Source organism: Haemorhous mexicanus, chromosome 6 (genome assembly GCF_027477595.1).
Source record: "Haemorhous mexicanus isolate bHaeMex1 chromosome 6, bHaeMex1.pri, whole genome shotgun sequence".
NCBI classification, from domain to species: Eukaryota; Metazoa; Chordata; class Aves; order Passeriformes; family Fringillidae; genus Haemorhous; species Haemorhous mexicanus.
In genome coordinates this window covers 4,408,894-4,432,242 of record NC_082346.1, presented here as the reverse complement: position 1 = coordinate 4,432,242, position 23,349 = coordinate 4,408,894, and positions in this window count along the sequence as shown.

Here is a 23,349-nt window from a genome sequence, read left to right as displayed (position 1 = left end):
TTTAGTTATAAATCCTGAGTGATAGTCAACAACAGAACAAGCCTTTGCTAAGTTAAAAAGAGAGCAAAATTAACTCTGTAGGGCTGGTAAGCAATACATGTATTCAAAAACCCTGTGCAAGCCCCAGGGAGCTGACAAAGTCAGGGCTGAGAAGAAACACTGCTCAGAGCTGACTGAATTATTCTGCTACAGCTTCCACTCCCAGCTCAAATACCTTCTACAAACATCTCCCAATGTTTGGAGAACCAGAACAGGTAAAATCCAAGCTCTGTGAAGAGCCTGGACTAAAATTAAAGCACCACACACACATAAAGCACAGGAGTTTCCCCTCATCCACAGCTAAACCCCACAGAGGGATGGGGGCAGCCCTTTGTGCACCCCCCTGTCCCTAAAAGCAGGGCAGGGATGCTCCCAGCAGGAAGGCTGGTCCCTTCTCCTAAGCATTTGTTGGAGTTGAGCCAGCCACCATACACAGAGTGTCACCACACAGTTTCAGAAGGTTTTAAGCACTCCCCAGACACAGTAACATCTTCCCTCACCAGAAGGCTTCAGGCACCTGCCCATGCAGAGCAGCATCGTGGCACTGCAGAAGGCTGGGACCATCTGCTCCTCCTGCCCTTCAGCCCAGCCTTGCATGCCCTCCTGTTGCTGCCCTGCACCTGTGAGCCCTCTGCTCCCTGTGAGCCCTCTGCTCCCTGTGAGCCCTCTGCTCCCTGTGGGCCCTCTGCTCCCTGTGGGATTGCTCAGCACCCCTGGGCACTCCATGGCTGTTACCTTTAATATTAGTCACCTGCTTTTCACAGCTGGAGCCAGTCAGGGATGAGGCTGGGCCACTGCCCCACTCCCAATCCCCACAGACTGTGTGCCCACACTTTGCCATATCAGTTGCATTATTTCCAGTCATCCCTGCTGCCCCCAGAGGAGCCAAGCCCATCTCTTCACCTGCCCAAAGAAGAATGGTGCTCATAGAGCACGTGATAATGTTAATAATAAACCACAGGATAATTCAGGCTGAAAAAGACCTTGGAGAACATCAAGTCCAACAGCAACCCAGCACTGCCAAACCCACCACTAAACCATGTCCCCAGGTGCCACATTTAAACCCCCAAGCAGCTTTTTGCACTTATTGACAATTCATGTCAGCAGTGAACTGCTTTGTCGTGTTGGTTTAAGAGAACCTGTCTTCATGGGGAAGGTAAAGCCTAAGGAAATTCACTGTGAGGTCTGGATGAGGAAGATGCAGTCTGAAAAGCAGCTCACAAGAACCATGCAAATGAAAACAGGGGCTGACAGCAACTGTGCAGAGGAAATCTGCTCTAAAAAAGACTGTAAAATACAGGCATGACTGGGGCATAGGCCAGTACACATGCTGCAGGTTCTGGGGTACATCACCCATCTGAAAACAGCTTTGGCCATAGGATTTAAACCTTTTTTACACATACTGTTTTTCTCTGAATAAATACTTTGCTATTAAAATGTTTGAAAGCAGGAAATGGGCTGGAAAGACATTCCTGTCCCAGCATTCCTGTCAATGAGACATCAGAGAGTGTGGTCCAGTTTACAACAGGGCTTAAACAGGGCAGTCATCAGGATCAAAATGCTTTGTTGCAGGTCTGAAACTTCACCTTCTTCCTAGGTTAGACTCTTCCTCACATCTCAAAACCTTATCCTAGGCTTCAGATGCCTGAGTTATCCTGTTGGATAGAGATGAGTGGTTCCCTTCTCCTTGAAAGTAAGCCCAGTGAAAACAACACGCTTCATCCAACAGTAACCAGGTTGCCCAAAACACAAGAAACTCAAGAATAAAAACTCCTCAGTGAAAAAGAATTCAAAAGGTCTTCTGTAAAAACACCCTATACCACTGGGCTGCAGACAGCAGGACAAGGAAGGAATCTGCCACCTCTCCTAAGAGAACACATGCACAGGTTCTGATCACCTGAAACAAAAACAAGCACTTTCTCCTCCTTATTATTTACATTTAGCAAGTTCATTATGTCTGTTTGTCCTCAGTATAAAAACATAACTGGCAAATGAAATGGTTCTCCAGCTCAGGTAAAAATAATGAGCAGCAGTTCTATTACATGCAGAGTTGAGGGCAAAAAGTGAGCAAGTTCAGGGAAAGAGGACAGGAACTAGAGGAAGGAATAAACACATGGAAGAGCAGACTGCTTCTCCCTATTAAGTTATCAGGCATGGTGAATAATTTTAAGCACAATGAGACAAATCTCAAAAATTGAAGCCCAAGACAATATGAGGCACATCTATTTGCCTTTGCTTATTTCAACAGCATGATATAAATTTGTCATAGAATCAGAATTTTAACTCTTTTCAGAAAGAACAGTTTCAAAAGCAGTAACAGGCTTCAAAAGAAAGCAAAGATCACTTCAGTCTGCGTTAGTTTCTGGCTCCATTCTCTGAAATGCTATCTGCTATCGTGCACATGTTTGTTTTTGTCTGTCACTGTGGTTTATTGTTCAGGAAGTGCAGTATCAGCTGTCTCTTCCCTGCCATCAAAGCTACTTCGTTAAAGTTAATAGTGTTTGACTTCCAGAGGATCTTTTACCAAGGTAACACAAAAAAACTTCTGCTCATCATTATTTTTACAGCAGTAAAGACACCAAATGGATGCAGTATCCCTTTTACCACTTAAGAAAGAAATCCACTGCAGGAATTTGTTGAAAGCATTTAAAAATTGCTGTTTGTCACTTGCCAAACTGCTTGAGCTGTGAGGAATGCAAATGTTAAGCACACACCATCAGATTTCAGGGCATGCTGTGTTCATGGGTGTCTGCTTTAGCTGGTGACCTAGTACTGTACAAAGGATCCCTGCACCTGTGTGCTCTGCCTCCTGCCCTGCATTGCTCCTCAATGGCTTTCACTGCTGCTGGTGCTGTCATGAAAGACTCAGCAGTGCCCTGCCTCCAGCCCAGAGGAACACAATACAAGTCTTAAAATTTAGTTATAAAACTCAATTTTATAACTATGAGTCTTAACTAAAGAACATGGAGAGAATATCAGTGAAGTCAATTATTTTTGCCTTGATTTTAATGATTGAAAAGTGTGTGATGTGCTGTATAACTTTCAAAATTTCTCCTCCCCTTCCAAAAACGTGTTCCTTTTTATGATACCACCACTGCTTTTTAGTCTCTTTGCACTTTTATCTCTCCTGATCTCTGTTTTCTGGAAGGCACTGTAACCACACCTGGTTTCAAGAATGAGGGTCACTCCAAATAACTGACATTGTCTGGGCAGGAGGGGCAGACAGCAGCTGGCAATGCATTTTATGACTTTTAATCAGAAATTGATGCTGAAAAGCATTGGTATTTAAAAGCTGCTTACATAAATAAAAGTGCTGCTGCTTTAAATATATAAATAAAATAAATAAAACCAGGTTTTAAATAAAAACCTATTAATTTTCATGAAAGTACTTAAGGACTGAGTGTATGGATCTTGGCATAATACACGTGTGTCCTATCAGCAGTAAAATGCAAAGGCATGACACAATAACCAGGAAATTGTTCTTCTATAAAAATAAAAACCCCAGTAACTTATAAAAAGACAGCACAGACATGGTCTCTCATATTCACAGATATTTCTTAAGTCTAGCAAATGTTTCTCAGCTCAAATATAAGGGGGCCCAAGCTCAAATCAACTTTACACCAAGTATTTAAAGTATGCTCCAAAAATCTTGTGCCCCTCAATAACCTGTAGTAAAATAAAAATTAAAAGTATTATTTGATGCAGTATTAAGGTATTTCCAATCTCCTAAAAGATGTAACAATATAATATCATAAAAAGAGAAAGGAATCCTCTAATGCTTACAATAGTAGAATAAATGTACTACAGCATGAGTTATCCTATGCACACAGCCCATAAACATGAGGAGGAATTTCTTGTTGGCCCCTTTTACCTGAATGGTCTCACTATCATCTTCCCAAGCTGCATCCAGACTATTCCTGGCATCTGGGAATACACCAGGAGCTTTAACTGAGGAACAAGACACTAAGGCAGGTATGCACACCTCACCCTGCTTTTAAAAATATGGGGTTTTTCAATATGCTTTGAATAATTATATCCATATTTATGTGTCTATCAAACTGGCTCATGTCTCAGAAAATCCTGGCAGCTGAAGTGCACAGAAAAAAGTGCAGCAAGCAACATTTTGTTCCAGAGAATCTGAGATGCAGTCAAATTATTGATGGCAACCAGGCTGAGAATGAACCCAGCCTGGCTGCCATTATAATTAATTATTACAATGGCATTAACATAGAATTAATATTACATAACTAATAATTAACTTATTAATAATCATTAATATAACTAATAATTAATAAGTTTGAGTAATAATTATTACTAATAAAATATTAGTAATTATAATATAGATTTATTAATACAGTAGTGTATCATTATACACTAATAATAATGGTATATTACATTAATAGACTATTTATAATAGTCTATTATAGAATATTAATTACTATTAATATATATTAATACAATAATGTGTAATTATTATAATAATAATATAACGAATTTATGTTCTTTAATATTAATAATGTATTAATAACTGATATAAATTAGCTAATATAATTAATATAACCAGTGTATACTTCATAATCTATTAATAAGTAATAAATAAATTCATAATTTAATTATTAATAACCGAACAAATTAATACTATTATAAAATTATTAATATTATATTAATTATTGTATTAATAGAATATTTATTATATTATATTGTAGAATATTAATTACTATTAGTATATATTTATTATTACAATAATGTGTAATTATTATAACTAATAATAATATAACTAATTTATGTTCGTTAATATTAATAATGTATTAATAACTGATATGTATTAGTTAATATAATTAATACAACTAATGTGTACTTCATAATCAATTAATAAGTAATAATATAATTAATTATTCATTAATAATCGAAGTAATTAATGCATAATTAATTAATAATTAATAGAACGAACGTATTACCTATCCCGACCCCCCGAAGGAGGCGGAGAGCAGCAGCCCCGGGGCAGTCCCGGAGCCGCGGGCAGCCGGCACAAGAGGGAGCACTCGGGCAGCCTGTGACCCTCCTCGCCAGGGCTCCGAACGAGACGTGGAGTTAGAAATTAACTCCGAGTAAAAACCACAGAGAGGGTCACAGAACCTCAGCCTGCTGCGGGACAGCTGCTGCTGCTCGGAGCCCCCCGAGCACCCCCCAAAAATGAGACACCCCCCCAAAAATGAGAGCCCCCTTCAGCCAAGGCAATGCGACCCTGCCCAGCCCAGCCCAGCCCCCCTCGGGGGTGCAGCTCCACGCTAAAACGAGCAGTGACAGCGGCAGGCTGATGGCTGTGTCCCCCTCATTGCAATATGCAAATGTTCGTGGGGAGGAGAGCGCTCCTGCAGAGTTGTTTTTGGGAGTGCAGCTGCCCTGCAAATCCAGGGAATTCCATCCGAGGGAATCACACCAGCCTCTGGGTGCTCCTGCATTTTGATTCCTTTCAAATGCTCTGGGGAAATACTGAAGGGCAGCTGCCTTTACAGGTTTTCTTCCATCCTGAGGAAAGCAGCAGGTTGCAGTGCAGGCTGAAATGCACCCAGAGGAATCTGTAAGTCTGGTGGGCCCAGTTGTTCTACTGACAAAAGTGATCCTTCCTTCTGCAGAAATCTGGAAGATCCTCAAGCCCAGCTCGTTGCCACAGTTTGCTGTGATGTTCTTCCAGATTAGCACAGCTGGAGCTCTTCCTGTGTCTGCTGTCTGGAAACCACCTTCTCCCATACCCAGCACTATTCCCTCTCCAAGTCCTTAAAGAAAACTTTTAGTTTCACATTTGCAAAACACCGAGTTAAATACAACCACCTCCTGTCTGTGATTAGCAATCTTTGCCACTACAGCTGAACAGTGTTTCAAAAAAAGAGCTTGAAATGTAATTGTCCCTGTAAAAGTACTCTTTGACACCAAGGTGCCTAAGAGAAGTGATTAAAAAACCCTAGAAACCAAAAACCAAACAAGCAAATAGATAAGCAAAAAAGATGAGAAGCAGAGAAGCAGGCAGAGTTCACTTCTAATCCAGAGCTTCAATCCATAACTATTTTTATATAACACATATATTTGATAAATTACTTATCCTATTACAATATTTGTCTCCATAACAACTCTGAGAAAGAAAATTACCAGCGAGAAAAATCCTCCACCCAGCGATTATTCGTACAAGTACTTATTCCACTTCTGAGATAACTTTATAAAATCAATTCACAAGCACAAAACCCCACCCAAATTCCACAGAAGCCAGTGGGACTCCCTCCACAGAAGCAATGAGAGCTGCACTGACTTCACATTGCTCACAGCACCACAGACCACATTCTGTCCATCAGCATTTTGAAAGTCATTAAAACACTCAAGGTAGGATACACTAAATACTTTTTTTTTTTTTAAAGGCCACACCTTTTTAATCAGTTTTCCATAAGCTATTTCATAAATTGAAAGGATTGTCACCCCAGCTAAACCTTGAAACTACTACTCTGCAACACCTGCAAGCAATTTTTATCTCCAAAGATTTGCTGAAGTTATATTTTGCCAGCTAAAAAGACCATGGTCATTATTAAAAGAAATGCAACAAAATCCCCTAAGTGCAGCAGCATCTGAACTGCAGGTCCATAAATCAGCCAGTTAGTTTAATTATAAAGAGTGTATTTATAGTGGAATCACTCCAAAAACATTACAGATAGGCCAATTAGTTACAGGCTTCCTTCAGAATTAAGTGAACATAAGCTGCATTCTTATTTCTGTAGGTTACATGAAGATTTTCATCTGGAAGAAGAAGTTTAATTATTTAAATTCACATTCTCCTCTTTGTTTTTTACTTACTGCATGCTGTTGTTAAGCAAAGGAAAGATTTAAGGGTTTTTAACCTAAGTATCTGCTGGAAGTTCCAAGTAAAGCCTTGACAGGGTCCAGCTTGCCAAGAGCTGTGCTTTTACCAGTAAGCAAGGAAATCCAGCCAGCTTTCTTTTCTTTTTTTTTTTTTTTTCCTTTTTTTTTCTTTTTTTTTGAGGAAAAAAAAGACATTTCCCTTGGAATTCGTTTTCTCTCCTGAGGATTCTGCGTGCGCCCTGCCCAAGGCAAACACACACCTTTCCCCAAGGACAGGGAGATCCCTGAGCACCTGGGGGCTCCCGTGGCAGAGATGTCCCCACCCAGGGCAGGGTCTGGCAGCTGTGTCCCCACCCAGGACCCAGCCCAGGCCAGCCAGTGTCAGCCACGGCTGGAGCCCTGGGTGCTGAGAATTTCAAACATTCTGTGCTGGCACTGACCCCCAAGAGAGCACTGCATTTCACCTGGAGAAGGCTTCCAAAATGGAATGACAGAACTGGGATTGTGGGTGTGCAGTTTGTAATATCACGGGGTAAAAACTTAGAGTTTGGGGTTTTAGAATACAGTAATATGTATAAAGCAAGATGGAGGTTTTAGGGTGGAGGCTGCTCCTTCTTCTTCACCTTCTGCTCCATGGGTTTGGGTGGGTTTGTGTAACTGGATAAAAAAAGACCACATTGCATTTTTGGTTATTGGGTTAAAAGTAAAAATAACTTAGGTGTCATTTCTTAATTGGACAGTTTATCCTTAAAAGCCTTGTAGAGAGGGAGATACAGCTCAGTTTTTACCTTGTTAGAGTGAAGTGCTGTAGAAAACTCAGGCTTTGTAAGAGTGCAACACAGATAAGAACTAACAAACATCTGAGTCCCACCAAGAAATACCCTCTCACACATTTAATCCCGACCCTAACAAAAAGAAGTTAAGACTCCACAGCCCTCTGCTTGTTCCATGGCATTTTTTGTGAGGAAGAGCCCAGGTCTGGCTCAGAAATACCACGGCCTCCCATGGGTATGGCCCCGGTGCTGGGGCGGGAGGGGAGCGCAGACCCCGCTGCCAGAGAGGGCTGAGAAATGGCTGGGGGTAGGGAAAAGGTCCTGACCTGTGTGTGTGTGTGTTTTGAGCAAAGGGGCAGTCTCTTCAGGCCTTGCATTTGACCTCCTTACCTCGGGGAAAGGCTGCACTCTGAAGGACTGCCCCAGTATTTTCAAGGATAATTTGTTCTCAAGATGAATATCATTAATACAGTGGAGAAATAAAATGAGCGTGTTCCAAACCACCCATGATACAACACTGAGCACTCAATGAATCCAAATCTGGCGTCCCTAACGTGCCCATGAAGGAAAAAGAGCCCTGTTTTATCCAGATTAGATGGCATGGAGGTGAATACCATGCTGTCACCTCATCCAAGAGTTCAGCACAAGGCAGATCTGTGGTACATGGACACCTGGGGTTTGCTTCTCTGTGGACCCTCTTGTGTCACACTGAAGGGTTTGCACCATCTCATGAGAAGGGGGTGGGTGTACCAGAGCAAGACTGGCTTTCCTGGAAGTATTCTTAGCCCTGGGCAGGCTGTGAAAAGGGCCTTTGGACTGCAGTCATAAAAAGAGGGCTGAATTTCAAAGGTAACTCAGCACAACAGAGCTGAGCAGGAACAACTTTGCATAACTGCCAAGCAGAACATGGCTGACACTCAACAATTCAAAAAAAAAAGCAGAAACATGATAAGAATAGAAAGGATGTTCATTTTCAAGCAGAAGATAAGATATGGAATAAAGTTCATTCTCAGAATAGTGCAGAGAAAGATTTTATGGCTGCATTATCCTCAAGCCAGAAGATTCCTCACCGAGTTATTTAAGTAATAGGGTAAACTGAGCCCCAGTGCTTGCTGTACACAAGGTGAGCTGCTGTGGGGTGCCAGTCCTGGCACACTCACACCTCTGGCAGCCTTTATTCTGAGGGTCTGGTAGAATTTTTTATATTCATTTTTCATATTCTTTACACGTCCACCTGATTTTATATACATGGACATCACACTTATTCATTCCTTTATGCTCATTGCCTCAGACATTCTGGTTTCAGCTCTCCCTCAAGGAGAGGCAATAACCACAGAGAGGATGGCCACTCTATAACCTCTCACATGCCAGTGATGTTAACTTTCCTTCCTTTTTTTCATTTCCCATCTACACCTTGGCCTAGTTAATGCATTAGTTAACGCATGGGAAAAGGAGAGCTTGGGAAGGGAGAGGGGCTGGACAGCAGGGCTCAGCTCAGAGAAAGGATTCCTCACTGCCTCTTAAGCATGGCACACCCTGCAAAGTTAAAATTTACTGGAGAAGCAGAAAACAAATGGATTGCCAAGGCTTGTGAGACCTGCAAGACAAGGCAGGGAAAAGTTGCTTGGGAAGGTAAAGGCAAAACTGCATGTGGTTTTTAAGCCAAGGAAAAGAAAGTTAAAATAGAATAAAAGTCTACTAAGAAATTAGTAAAATTACATGAGTTTCCTGCAGACCTATCTGCAAGTGTACATTTAAACTTCCAAAGTGATGCAGGACACTCCTGACATGTGGAGTGTGAGTGTAGGGAGTCTGTTATCAAACCAGGAGTGGGTGTGGATGATTTTTAGCTGTTAGGAAGCTGGAGCTGCAATTGAAACCTGATGGAAGCGCTGCAGGTTTGCATGCTGAGTCTCAGTTTCATCATCATTTCAGATTCCTTCATGTCCTTGAGCAAATCTCCTGATTCTGGCAGGTCTCTTCCTTCTTCTGCAATAGAAATCTGCTGGTAATATTTCCCTTTGTCCAAGCAGACAATAAACTCTTCCAAACAAGAACAGGCCCTTGCATAAAAGTGCTATAGTATTGAAAATAGTGATTCCTGAGATTTTTTTATTTGTGGTTAATTGGGTAAATTCGTGGTTAATTAGGAGGATAATAAAAATGAGGTATATCCAGGTTTGAAAGATTTGCTGATATTTGGAAATGTTACTAATTGTTGTCTAAGGGGATATACATCAGAATTCACCAGAAGTTCATTAGTCACCCTTCCAGGTCCTGAAGATGCATTTTGATTAGTTATATGTGGAAAGGAACAGCAGTCTTTTCCAGTGCCCTTCTGTCCTACTGTTCCTTTCATAATTTTCTCCCACTCCCAGCTTCACTTCTTTTTCCATGCTGCCTCTTATAGTTTGAATAACTTCCCATCTGCCACATGCCAAATCTCCTTTAGATCCTTCCTTAAAACCACTTCCTTCTCACAGCCTACTTAGGCTGATATTTTCACCAAGACATCTCCATTCATCCCCCATCTGAACTATTGTGCCATAAATCATATTTGCCTTGCTCAGTTTGTCAGCACTAAACATAAAACATGTCCTGGACATTCTAGCAGTCATTCCCAGTCTGCTGCCACATGAATGATAGCGGGGTCTTCTATCAATTTCTGTGCATTTCCCAGCAGGACAGAGGAGAAAAAAATAATTCAAAGAACTTCCCCACAGCCCTCAAGGCTTGTCTGTATTACACAGCTGGGAACAAACATTTTTTGCTCCTGTGAACTACAACTCACAGCATTATTAGTTAGCCAAAGGTTAAATGGAAGTAACAAATGTTTGCTCCTATTGCATCCGACAGTTCCTTACACATACACCAACATCTCAGCAGATACTTGAACATTTCTTCCTCCTTGGTTCTGGTAGCCAATTTCAAATGACATGGCAACTGGAACTGAACAGAAAAAAAAATAGTAATAGAATAATAGAATTAAATAATGGAAATAATAATTGAAAAAAATAAATGACTAGTCCCATTATTACTACTAATAATAGAAAAAACATTACTAGAAATAAAATTAATTATAATAGAAAAAAAACTTATTAGTCCTTAAAAGTCAATAGCAAATAGGAACTATTTAAAATTTGATGAGAAAGATCTGTTAACAGTTTTCAAAATTAATTTTGTCAGGTCATGTTTAGTCAACCAGCTCTCTATTTCAATGGTGAAGATTAATGCTTTTTCCATGAAACTAATGCCAAAACTTTGACTCACTGGAAATAAAACATTAGTTTAAAGAGCTACTCATTATCATTTGTTTTACAGTAAAAAACTAAATTTCTTGCAGTGAGATATAAACCATTTTGTCACATAACAGCATGCTGGAGAAGACCTGGAAGGTGACCTGTGCACAAACAGCTCAGCCACTGGTGCCAAGTTCCCAACTGCTGAAACACTTGCACAGTTCAATGGAAAGTGAAGTTGCATTTGCTCAAACTGTGGAATTAGGTTAACTTCCCTGTGTAAAACAGAAATTACAATGCTTAGCTGACAGGAGCCTGGGGATTAATGTCATTTTCCTAATCCACAGGATGGGGGATGCTCCTTTAATATCAGCAAATAAAATCCTGGCATAGGGCAAAGAGTTTGAACAGATTGTGACTGCAAAGTGATGACTTTGGGAAAGGAAAATACCTTTACACCTTCAGTATGTATTGCTGCTCTGTGAAAGACACCAACAGTAGATCCTGAGATCACTTCAGGCCTGCCAAGGCTTTATTCCCACTAGAAAGCAGCAAAATTTGGGAAAGGGTGAGTGGAAATGGATGGAGTCCAGCACCTTGTGGGATAATATCATGCTTGTTTGAAATCAAAATAAAAATCTTACTTGAGCACTGAAAATCTACAGCTAATATCTAAATGAGAGAAGAAAAAGGTAATATAGCAATGATTATTTGTTTAATACATAATTATATTAACTGTCAGAGTTGGAATGTGGTGAAATCATACCAGGGATTCCTGCAAATTGTGCAAAAATCCTTCAAATTCTCCCAAATTTCCCAGAAAGTACAGTGGGCAGCAGTTGTTATTCTGACATAAGTTTAGATGGGTGTATTTCATTTCATACTGTATTCAAAGTTTTATCCTTTTGTTGGTGTTTAGTTGGGTTTTTTTTCTTCAGGGCACATATTTTTACCAATTTTGTTCTCAAACCAAATTGTTTTTTCAGACATTTATCCTCTACAAAATATTTAGACTCATTCTTAACCTACCAAGATCTGAAACTGGTATTTTTGGCTTTAGGAATGCTCTAAAATGACCAAGTTGAGAAAGCACTGGCAGATAATGCCTTTGCAAGTGGGCACAGAGGTATTGCAAAGGCAGGGAAGCTGAGGAATCTGCAGAATTCCTTCACCCAAATAGGTCCAACACTCCTTGCTTTCTCTAAAATGCCAATGGTTTGATGTGTGTGACATTTCTTGGAATTACCATCATTGTGAATCTGGGGATTTTGCAGGCTGTTTAAGCTTTTGCTCCTGAATATGTGTACTAAATATTTGGAAACTCTGAATTATCTGAAGAAACTCCTGGTGAGAGCACTGTTAAAGTAAAGGCAACTCAGAGCACACATGAACAGCATGGGCTGTACTGATGCTGGTGCTGCCAAAGCTCCTGGTGCTGGTCATGATTTTGGTTCCACAGCATGAAATGAAGGTTGGGATTTTTCAGAGGACAGATGAGCAGCTGGTTTTGTGGAAAGATTACTTTCTTTTAGAACACAATATATCTTTGGTGTGTCTCCACCTGGCTGCTTCAAAATGGGAGCATTCCAGGCTTCTAGCTACCACTAATGGGTTGTGCATGTCAAAAACCACTGTGGATTCTTCTGCTAACAGCTTCTTCTTCCACATCCAGAAGGGCTCAGTCTGGAAATGAGAACCTGATCTTTCCCCACAGACAGCTTTCCAAGTTCATTTGGATCTTCATGTTTGAGGGGGAGACTTTTCCCCCTTTTCACATTATTGCCGACAGGGATTGTTCAGGTACATTTGTGAGAGCTCACCACCTTCATTCCAACCTCTCTGCTTCCAATTCAGGAATGCACTTCAGCAAATCCATCACTCTGAACTGTGGGTGGACTTCAGACTTATGCAGCAATTTTGTGAATGGGAATGTTTTCTTACAAACCATGCAGCTGGAACCTACTAAATACTCACTGCCACACAGCACAAGAAAGAATCACATCCTGGAATTACAAGGGTTAGCTGTTCTAGGAGGAGCACACACACACAAAACAAAACAAAACAAACAAAAAAAAAAAAAAAAAAAACCCTGGAGGAAAGATATTGTTCAGCAATAAAGTTGCTAGGTGCAACTGAAGGAATGGGCTCCTTGAAGGAGAAATTTTACATTGCCATTTTGAATTTTACATTGCCATTTTGAATTTTTCATTGCCATTTGCAAGTCAGGTGGAACTCAGTTGAGTGAAAAACAGGAGTTGTCACTCTTTCAGTTGCCTGAAAGCATACTTTACAAAACTGGGAGCTAAGAAGGAAGCTTAGAGAGGCTGCCTGAAGGAGACTGTAAGGTTCTGCTAAATCACACTTGGTGTTCTGGTGGCCTGAGCAGCAGCAGGGGTGGCACTGCTGTTAGGAAGCCAACCCTGCTGGACACAGGGCAGGGTTAAATCCATCTCTGCTGTGTGTGGGGGAGAGGTTCAGTGCCTGGCTCAGAGAGAGGGTGGTTACATTTGGGGACAATACTCTTTGCATTTCAGAAGCCTGTGTGTTTTTTACAAAAATAAAAACCATCACCATCATCTGATGCCAGCTCTGTAGTACATGCAGTGATTCACCTCCTGACTGCAGCAAAGTTTTTGAGGGTCCATGCTGCCATCCCTTCAAAGAGCACCAACCCTCAGAGCTCAGGGAAGCCCAAGGATTTTGTGTCCACGGGATGTTGCGCCGACCACGTTGTTCATTTCTTGATTCAACCAAACCTCTTTGCTGCAGTCACTCAGCACTGCCACAGGATTTCCAGTCTGCTGGTGAAGTTCAGAGCTGTTACCCCAGCTGCCTGCTCTGGCTTGCTGCATGACACAGAAAATATTCCTGCCAACAGATGAGCAGTAAATTGTTTTTATAGCGGTGAGTTTCTGTACACATGCCATCTTCCAGCATCCCTTCCCCATTCCCAGGACAGAGACACCAAGTCAGTAGTCACAGACTGCTCTATTGCATCAGAGAGCCTCATTAAATCACTGCAGACACAATTATCTTCTGCATCCATCAAAGCATGAAAGGTTACCTGAGTTACTAAAAAATTCCAGGCGTGTCTTCCTAATAAACAACAGCATAGTGATTAATTGCTGAAAGAATCTGCTGCTTTAAAAGTAGCTTTTATTTGGAAAGTTGAACACACTCATTCACCAGACAACTGAACTCTCCACTTCTCACTTTCTCAGGTCACCTGCAAGCACTAGAGATTTATGTGAGCAAGAAATATTGTTACTTTTTAACGTGGCCGTGTTTTTTTAAGCAACATATTTCAGATAGAGATTTAGCCCCGTGATGCATAGAAAGAGAGAGACTTTGCCTAGAGAGGATTTGGTATGAACTGGGTCACAGAGGCAATTAAAAGTCGTAAAGCAGATGTATTCTGTCTGTTCTATCCTTTCCCTTTGTGTCAACGGGTGAAATCGTAGCATGGTACGCCCTGGTTCATTTTGTCATTCTAAAGCTAGAAATGATGTGAATTAAAAAGCAGCTCTTTCTTTTTTTTTTCTTTACTATTGTGAAAGACAGTAATTTTATTCCACTTACAGCTGAAAATGCATGTGTATTTTTAAAGATTCTGATTTTATGGAGTACATTCCACAGTCTCACTTTGTGATTAATTTGTTTTCTTCTATATTCCCCCCAGTACAGAGGATATAGAAGAAAACAAATTAATCTCCATAAAAATCCCCAGCATAGGATGAAACGTATGTAAATAAACCACACCATTACAACTGTGTTTTCATTCACCTGTGGAATCCTTCAAAGGAATTTCTGGCTCATCTAAAGAACATACTTTAAATTTCAACAGACTGAGCTGCACTTCCAGTGTGCTCTCTGCTTCCATGGAGGGTCAGTTGAACTCAGGGAAATTGGTAAATGATGTATGTTGCTGCTCAGCACGGAGCTACTCCAGTTAATTACACTGCTGTTGGTTTTGGCTAAAAACTAATGCTACAATGTTTACTTTCATAATTTGAAGTAAGCGCTGAGCCTCTTTAAAATCACACTCTGTGGAGTGCAAAAACTGTAAACAGTGCAGAACCTGGATTCCACTTGGGAACAGATTCATCACTGGTCGGCCAAACCTCCCGCAGCTGGGGGAGGACTGCTGCTCTCAGGCAGGTATCTTCATCCCTCCCCGCTGGGAAAACTGCTTCCAAACTCCTTTTCTTTTCTCCCAAAGAAATCCTATCATGTGCCCCCCAACAGAGAGGAGATCAGTACCTAGGAAGTTCATAAATCTCACATGTCCCCTTCTCTGCTCCAGTCCCCAAGAGCCAGCATGCCCAGGAGACCTCCAGAAGCTCAGGATGCTGTGGCATAGAGGTGTTGCCTTCATTCCTTCAGTTTTCCCATATTTTCCGTCACCCTGAGGCAGGGACCATCAAAATGGGTGGAGATTTCCATGGCTGCACCTCAAAAAGTTCACCTTCACCATCTGGTTCCTCCTTCAGCCTGCCCTGCCTGGGTGCCAGCTGTGCTCTGATCTCCACCTGAGGGACTCCCAGGCTCAGCCTGGACACTGTGATCTGCATTTGGTGGTGGATGGGGAGGAAATGCCACGTGCTGTCCCTAAATAGCTGACTTTCCACAGCCAGACAGAAATGTGCCTGTGATCTGCTTTGTACTGCCAATACTTTTTGTAAGAGGAAATTGTTGGGGCACTGGAAGTTATTTATTTTCCACTATATTTTATTAGGTTATTTCCTGTTTTTCTTCCTGTTCCTTTGCTCTGTCTAATTTGGCAGATTGATTTTCTTCTTGCACTTTCCTTCCTTTTAGCTTGTTCTCTGAGTCCTACTGAGTCCATCCAAATTTTCTGGTCATCAGCTGAATCTTAGAAAGCAGAGCTGGCCAAGGACTTCAACACTCAAAATGTGGATCAAGATTTTCAGCTTGTTTATACCTCCAGGCTTGCCATTAGACTGATGTGCAAATCTACAAAACAGTAACTTCCTCTGTTAATTTTCTTTTCTTTATTCATTTTTCCTTTTAATTTATTTCTCCCAAACTTATGTTAACCCCTGTTTTACCTTGCTCCTGTTCCCACTAAAGTCAGCTGGACTGAATTCTCCTGATTTCTATTTAAGGTACTAGCATGTTCCCAAAGACTCAGGCACCTCAGTAGTTTTTTGACATTTAAACTGGGGCTAGTAGAAGGCAAAAGAACTGGAATATAAAAAAACATTGCCCACCTGGTGGATATTGGGTCAAAAAGAACATTTTTGGGCTCAAGTAAGCAAATTTATCTGGCCTAAAACTTTTATTGCTGAACACATTCACCTCCCTTCTCTGTTGATATTCAAGTTTGGCCTCCAACTCCATCTCTGTTCCACACTGCCAGTTTATTGCCACGTTAAGAAGTGAAAATTGCTCATTGCTTGATGAAAATCAAGCATATTTCTGTGAAGGTGATTTTTCCAACCTACCAGCTCACAAATTTCTAGTGAAATGCTCCAGGAAACGAGCCCCTCTAAACTTATGTGTCCCTCTAGATTGAGATAAGTTGAGCAATATTAGATGCATCTGTACCTTGGGAATAGAGATCACTAAGTTCAACTCACAGAGATATAGCCCCAAGGGACCCTGGGCTTATTCAGGCTAGCCAAAGGCCACAGTCAGCACTGCAAAAATTCCAAAATGTGACATATTTAAGCTATTAATTTGAATTGCCAAATAGTCTTTAGGCATAGTGTTACAGAGCCCTGAAGTGGAATTGCTCATGGGTTAATTTTACCCATCAGCTGCATCAACAGATGGTCAAGGAAGGCAGGAATGTTGTGCTATTCCTGCAGATAATTTTATTATTTCTTCCCTCAGAAAAAAACAACAATTGGATTTGTATTTATTTTTAACAGGAGCACTACTTTTGTCACAAACTTTTGAAAATAAACAGAGCTCTTAGAGCACTATTGATTCACATGTCAATGGCACACAAAACAATGGAGGGGCTTACCAAAACGTTATCATTACAAAACCCAAACGAGGGGAACTCATTTATTTTAATTACATTTTTAGCAGGAACTGTGCACAAGCCATGGAAAGCAGAGAGGGAAACTCCTAACTTTGCTTTCCTAATCCCTTTCTGAAATGTTATCTGAGTTTCAGCATTTGTTAACTAAGCACAAATTTGATAGTGAGGGTAAGCAATACACTCAGAAGAGATTACAGAGACAAGAATATGCTGATACTAAAGGCAGTGAAAAAATAATTTTTATGCCAAGAAAGGAAAAAATCTTGGGGTATGACCTGGAAATTTGAACACTTGAAGATCAAGGGTCCAGCGGTTTTTTGTTTCTCGTTTTTGGCACAATCCATTCCCTCCAATTTACTGCTGGTGTGTTTGGACACAGATCCAACTGTCTCCTGCATGCAAGGATGATGACCTGGGGCTGCAGTGATTTAGCAAACCTCAACTCTGAGCAGCCACTCAATCAGTGATGGGCTAATCCCTTAATGGCCATTTGTGCCTTTGCAGTGCATCCTCGGGAGTCCTGCAGCACCCTGACTGTGCTGCACAGAATTATGTGCACTTCTTCCCCCTTCTTATCTTATCAAGGAGCTAATTCCCACAAATGATCACGCAGCTTCAAGTTGAAGATGAAATTGCAATTGAATCATAAATTTGTCACTCTCCTGACAGCTGCTAAGTCAGGAAAATCTTGATCAAGAGGGGATTAGTCACTGGATTGGACAATTAAGACCTGTGAGTGCATCTGGCCCTCTGTCAGAGACATGTTTATTGATAAAAAAAATAGTTTATGTAGAGGTTTAAAATGTTATTAATTCTTAAGTGGGGTATAATCCTTTATCTGGTATATTATGACACATAGCTAACTATCCCACTAACATCTTGTTCTGCTCAATTGATTATTTAAACAGAATTAATCTTTTGAAATAATAATGACTGTGAGCCTTAAATTAACAAACAGAGCAGAGTGCAATGAGAGATGCCATTTACAAAAATTGTTTGCTTCCATGACTTTTTTTTTTCTAATTATAAAGAGAAAGAACCTTTCAGGTCATTCCCTAGTTTTTATTAAAATGCTGAGATACACTGAGATATTTCCAAAAGAAGGAAATTATTTTTGCTGCAGAGAACTGTCCTAGAGCCTTATTTTGGAAAATAATTGAGATGCTGGAGTGCTGTTTTGGCTGCTCATTACACAATGGAAACAAATAAAGGAGGTAAGCACTTCCCTCAAGTTAGTGACCCCAAAGTTTTCTGTAGCAGACACTTCTCCCACTGTGTCACCCATCCCTGTTCTACCAGGACCTGCTTTTGTTAGTTTGTGGTAGGAAAGAGTGGAGGTCTCTAGAACATGAAATGTGACTGTTCCATGGCTGCAAATTCTGCACCTCTTACATTTTTGAACTTCAGGGCAGTTTTTAAACTGCAGTGCCTGTGGGCTGAGGTTCTGGTGGTTCTGCAGTTCAGCTGTGGAGTTTTCATGGTGCTGTCAGCCAGAACTCAGCCTGCAGAGCAGAGTACAGACTGACAGCCTCGTGTCAGGCACCCTGCAGAGAGCAGCAGGTTTTGTTCATCTTTGTGCTGACTGAGAGCTCAACCAGTAAATCAGAAGTGAAGTGATTTAAGGTATGATTCACTGATGATGCCCTGAGTGTCTGCAGCCTTGTTACCTGACAGATTCAGTGCCTGCTAGGTCTGTAGTAGGTGGCCACTGACCAAGCTCTCCCAGCACCAGCAGGATCAGTTTTTCTGATTTATCTGGTGTAAAAATAAAAAAAAAAAAAAAGCAACCAACCAGCATTCCTGTATCTGTAGATAAAAATGTGATTTGCTTGCCTGGTGGAAATCTCCATGCTGTACTTGCTTGTTAGGAGAATGATTCACTGGAATTGCACCAGAGAAAAGGAGAAAATTGAACTTGCACTTTCTGCAGCCCAAATGCTCTCATTCCATATTTCTGAACACAAGACTTCTTTGTTAAGCAGATCTGTACCCTTCAATCCCTTTGCTTTTTTTCTCAAGATACTGAAACAAAACATTTAGTTTGGGGTTTGAGAGAAACACATTGTTCAACTCGACATAACTGTTTCCAGTATTTTAGTTCTAAAAAATAAAAAAAGGCCCCAAAAGATTAAATGTAAATTAGGCCCAATTAATTTGAAACTTGGGATAGATATCAAGAACTGGATGCCCATCTGAAAAATTAATTCATAACCCTAATTAACTTGGAAAAGTGCAATGTTTCAGAGTCCATAGCCACATCAATACCACAACAATGCATTTATTCCACACCAGAAGCCAAGAGGAATTAATGTTATGGAGGAAATTAGTCCCTCCTTCTGGAAACAGAGTGGTGATATTTTTCCCTTGGGTTTTTACTGAGCAGCACCAAATGCAGGATCACATGCAAAAAAACCAATCATCATAACTTTGAGCTACATTCACAGAGCTGGAAATAAAGGTTAAATAACAAAATACATGATTTTGTCAGTGCACAGTTACATTCTGTGACTTTAAAACACTCTCTATGCTCCACTTGTTACTTCTTGGCTGGTGCAGACCCAAAGCAAGGTATAGAAATGAAGCTGGGTGTGGTTGGAAATGTTCTCAAGGAGCAGCTCAGGCAGGCAGGCACTTCACCTGCAGGGTAAATATGGGCTGGATTTGTCACTTGGAGGGAAACCTCATGTCTAGATCAACTCAAGGGTCCCAGCCATCTCACAGACAGCATTTCTGCAGCCCATCTCCCTCTAAAATCCCACCTTTATGGGTCACAGTCATTTCATTTTGCCCTTAAAATTAAATTTTGCCCTTAAAATTGAATTTCATGCCAGTCAGCTCAAGCAATCTGTGCAGCAGGCAGAAGAGTCTCCAAAAGAAGGCAAAATTGTTTTCACCAGTTATTAACATTTTCAGAGAAGGTCAGAATTCCAAATGCACTGATGTAAAACAGATTTTAAAATTCAATCACGATATTTTTATTATTCAACTGTATAATTGAAAAATACTGTTGGGTTACTTAAGTTTCTGAGGGATTTTTTTAGTTTTGTATATGTCTTAATAAAAACATTTAAAATCTAAACCAACAACCCTGCATCTAAAGACAATGCCAAAAAGAGCCAGGAATGCACTAAGTTATTTCCAGCAAATGGCCAAGTTAAACAATACAAATTGACAAAATATCCTCTGACTAAGAACAATGTTATATTTTTCATGATTATTCACAAGTGACTTCATGGTTTGGGACAGTATGGGTCTGAAGATTAGCTCGCCCCTACCTTCTAAAATTTAATAGTCCTTCCTGACAGAGAGGGGAGGTTAAAAAAAACCCAAAAACCAAAACACTAAACCAACAAAAGCAACAAAAACCCTGCCCTAGGTTTCTCTTGTCACCTGAAATTTTATTCTACTTATATATCATTTACAAATGTTACCATGTCAGAGGCAGAAACACATACCAGAGGTCCTGGAATGCAGCTGAACTGTGAAATATACAGAATATAATCGCAGCACACAGACCCTCCCATGGTCTTGCTTTCCATGTGGCAGCACAGCCACTGGCTGTCTACCCATGTGCAGTAGCTGGGGCACTAAATTTGGAATAACCACCGAGTTTGGAATCCAACCCTGCAATTTTTTTTCCTCAGGTAAAAGTCTCATGTGTGTTAATTCATGAAGATGGGGCATTTCTAAGTAGGAGTCTGAGGTTGCAGTTCCAGCAGGGGCTCATACTGTTACAAGTGCATTACATTATATTACATTTATTAACTAAGGAGATGAATATTTTAACTAGCTATCTCAAAATTCATGGTTAAATCAGGGTCTTCAGCATTTTTTGTTCCCTATAGGACCCAATTTCAAGAAATACTCCAGTGCCATTAGTAATTACATTGCACAAGGGTCTACTAAGTAAAATGTTTCAAGATGTAAACCCTTAGAAAGAGCAGTATGTGCTTTACTGAGGCTAGCCCTCAAAAATTTATTTCAGTTACTCCATTTTTTATATGATTTTGGATATCTAGTCCATACAAATCTTTCCATGATCTAATTAGATAGAACAAAATAGCACACCAGTGGAAGGAAGGTGAAGTCTAGAGACTCTGCACTATGAAAAATTCACTTTTTTTATTTCTTTGAGATGATTTCATGCAGAGTTTTAGTTCTGCCTGAAATGTAGAAGAGAATATTTGTTCCCTAGGCAAAATTCACCTGTGTATCTGTGAGGTTTGAAACGTTCTGGCTCTACAGCAATCACATCACTGAACAGCTGGATAACATGGCCAAGGTATCAGCTGCTCCATGTTTGTCACTGTGCAGCTGGAATCTCCTCCTTTTAGCTGACTGCCTTTAATTTAGACCCAGCTCCTGATAAAATATTTGGCTGGAGGGCCAGTGGTTGATGTGGAGGGAGCCTGGGACTGTGCCTCAGCTTCCAGTGGCTGTCCTTTCCACATGTGCAGCCATGGAGCACAAAAGCCAAAGGAAAAACTCCACAACTGGGAGGGCAGGGAAAGAAATCTGTTACCTGCCCACAGGGTGCAAGTCTGGGACCCTCCAAAGTGGGTCTGAAGTGCAGTGAAATTCAGTGAATGCCTGACGTGAAAAATACCTGGCTGTGGGCTGTTCTCTGTGTTGTGGAGCTAAAGGAAGGCTCTGGCACTTGGGGCAGGAATATCTCCCCATCTGTGCAAACTCATTCATTTTTTACCTTTAATTGTCAATGATTTGTTGAGGAGACAGTGGGAATTTCTTCAGTGTTTGATTCAGCCCTAGGAAAAACAGGGAAGTTCTGAAAGGCTTGAGTGTTATACCTGTGTGTGGTAGATGGGAAGCAAAGGGTTAAAAAGCAGCCATCAAGCAGCAGAGAGTGGCAAACACTGGACACAAACAGGTGATAAAAGGAGATAAGAGAGATGAAAAAATTAAGAAAATAAAGAACACTGTTATAAAGATTTATAGATCAGCTAAAGCAGAGCAAAATAAACGATAACAAACACAGATAAAAAAATAAATGGGGCACCAGCCACATAAACACACAGGGAACTTCAATGCTTCTGTACAGTACTATGACACTGCTTTGTTTACAGCAGCATTGACCTTTTGCTCCCAAAGAAGTTTATTAACCATCTTGGTCTTTCTTTGTGTTGCTTTACTCATCAAGAGAAAGTTGTGCCGGGTTGATTCTGATGAATGACTTTTTCAGAAAGTCAAGTTATCCTTGACTAGATGCAGATGGCCTAGTAAAAAATGAATGCTGCCAGCAGACATTGTCTTTATCAGTAGTAAAAGTTCAGCAGGGACTAGACTTCCTCATCTCTGGCCAGAGAAACCCAGCCTTCTGTTTCAGCACCATATCACATATTGTCCTAATGAATTCTTGTAACACACTGCAGCCCAGATAAATATGCTTATATTAATGTTTTTTGGCAGTCTGGGGCATGGTACAGAATTGACACAAGTGTTTGGATTCTGCCTGCAGCAGACACCAGGAATTTATGCAGCTCAGAAACATTGGACTGTTGTTAGGCTGTTTGTGCCATGACCTTCGGTGTTGCAAACTGCAGCTCGCCCTTCCCAGGCTGGCTGCACAGGAGGGGAGCCTGGAGCAGGGCAGGCTGAGGTCCTGCAGCTCAGGGAGCAGCTCACCCAGGGCTTCATCCAGCCCACAGCCACACCAGTGCCCTGTGACCTTTCCTTTCCTCCATCCTCAGCCTTTTTTCCTCCTAAGAGTAGGAGCAGCCATCCCCACAGCTCTGAGGTACAAGCAGCGAGTGCTTTGGAGCACACACCCTCCAGAGCCTGAAGCACCACCCCAGGTAGCCTCAAGGACAGCAGAGGATTTGGCCTCTGAAGAACATCCCAGGCAACCAGATTTGAGCTTTTTAAATGGTCAGTCTGTGGCTGGAGCAGCAGCACAGCAGCACCCGTGGAGTCCCATCACACGAGAGCCTCCAGCTCTGCCTGATGCTTTGTCAGGGCTGGAACTTTCTGTTGCAGGTTTGGAAACTCCTCCAGCTGCAGCAGGGGCTTGGGGGGGCCCACATTCCTGAGAAGGCAGCTGTCCCAAGGGCCAGCAATCCCACTGGGCCAGGCCATGTGGTGGCTGGGAGCAAAAGTCACCATCCCTGGATATGCTGTCACCATCCCTGGGTGTGTTTACCAAAGCCTGGATGTGGCACTGGTTGCCAGGGTTCAGTGGAGGTGTTGGGGCTGGTTGGACTCAATGATATTTAAGGTCTCTTCCAACCTGGACATTCTGTGAATTTTGTGAATTCTGTGAATAGCCCCCTCCTGCTCTGAGCAGGGCTCTGCTGGGCTGTGCTGGTGGCCAGAGAGCTGATCAAACCCCTTGATTTGCCTTCACAGTGCACCTTGGCTGTGCAGCCACACCACAACTTAACCTCAAGGCTTCAGTGATAGAGTTAAAAATGTCAGAGACCTTCCA